The sequence below is a fragment of the Microcebus murinus genome, chromosome 3 (genome assembly GCF_040939455.1).
Source record: "Microcebus murinus isolate Inina chromosome 3, M.murinus_Inina_mat1.0, whole genome shotgun sequence".
NCBI lineage: Eukaryota > Metazoa > Chordata > Mammalia > Primates > Cheirogaleidae > Microcebus > Microcebus murinus.
Window position 1 is genome coordinate 80,041,634 of NC_134106.1, and position 1,594 is coordinate 80,043,227.

The following is a 1,594-nucleotide window of genomic DNA, read 5'->3' on the forward strand; positions in this document are numbered from 1 at the left end:
CAATCTTTTGGGAAAGGCTGTGTGTTGAACATCCCTAAAAGGACAGATGTGGGAAATTATTACCTGTGAAATAATGCACGTTCTTACATCTCTCTGGCCCTTTGTGGTTGGTTTTCTGCTGGGAAACCCAGAACGCTGACTCGGACACTGGAGAGTGACGCTGGGCAGCAGGCGATACGCAGCATCGCAGTCACCAGCACGCTGCCTCTTTCACAGTGCAACCTGAGTTTTCAAAGTTAAATACTGTTCCACATTATAAGGGAACCACATGGCTTTTAGGACAACTGTTAGGAGGAAAGTGATTACTGTTATAAATAACTCAATCTCTCTGATTTCCTATGCTTTTCATTTACACTCCCCAAATTCCTAGCATCTTATTAATTTGAAAGTTTAGCAAACATTCTGGTAATATTTGACCCTTCTTTATCATGTTACTTCCATCCAGATAAACTATCAAACATTTTCCTTTTGAAGTACTAACATTTTCTCTTATTTTTTTTGCTGCTAAAGACTACTTTGTTGAGTAGTAGATAAGACTACAATTAATCTAAGCTCTACAATTTATTATAAGTAATTTTGTGTTCAAACTTTTGAATCAAGCTGTATCTGACAGCTGCTAAAAAGTCATACTTCTGTAACTATCAAAAATAATTTACCTTAGGCTGTCACAGTATTCTTAAAATGAAGCTTAAATGTCAGCTTCATTAAATACTAGGAAAAAGTATTACTTAAAACATTTTCCCCGAGTATGTTTCTTAAAAGACAAAAAGCAAACAATCTACTTCGTATGGAATCAAGGATGTATTTTTCTATTCACACTGAATTACAGAAGGTAGATTTCAAAGACAATGGCTGTTACTGAAACCTTTGAAGCTATTTGTTAAAATTAATGCTCAGAGCAAGGCAAATTTTCTATTTCGATAGCTCCTTATACTAAATCTGGCCATAGACTTTTAGTAAAACTGTTTACTCACCAAGTATTCATTATGAGTAGCTAGAATCAAAGTGTACGTGGTAAAAAGCTTGAGAAAATAAACTATGTAAGTCCTATATCCTAGATATGGCTATAAAGAAATCCTTTATAATTTAAAAAATATTATCTCAATAAACATTTATTTTTACTTACAAAATAAAGATACACAGAGGACTTTTCTTTCCAGTTCTTCCCAGAGTAGGGAAAAGCTGGATTGAGAGGGCAGCAAAGAAAAAAAATAAAGATACACAGAGAAAGTAGTTTTTTTTTTTTTTTTTTCCTGAAAAAATGCTGACTGAGAGAAAGTAGTTTTGAAGCAACAAAAGACTACGATTCCACACTCGTTTCATTGAGTTGTGACTGTCCCATGGCATTCCAGCCTGGGCAACAAGAGTGAGACTATCTAAAAACAAACAAAAAAATAACATATTTTTTGCTTAAAAACTAATCAAGAAAACTGATTATTCTGTGCTAAAGACAAAAATCAAATTTCTCCACTTATTACTCTTTAAATTGTAAAGATCAAATTGCAACTGAAACCAATAAAATATATTCACAATTAAAAAAAAAATCCACAGGATGCCTAATCAGTTTCTTAACAGGTAATGAAAAACTTCATGC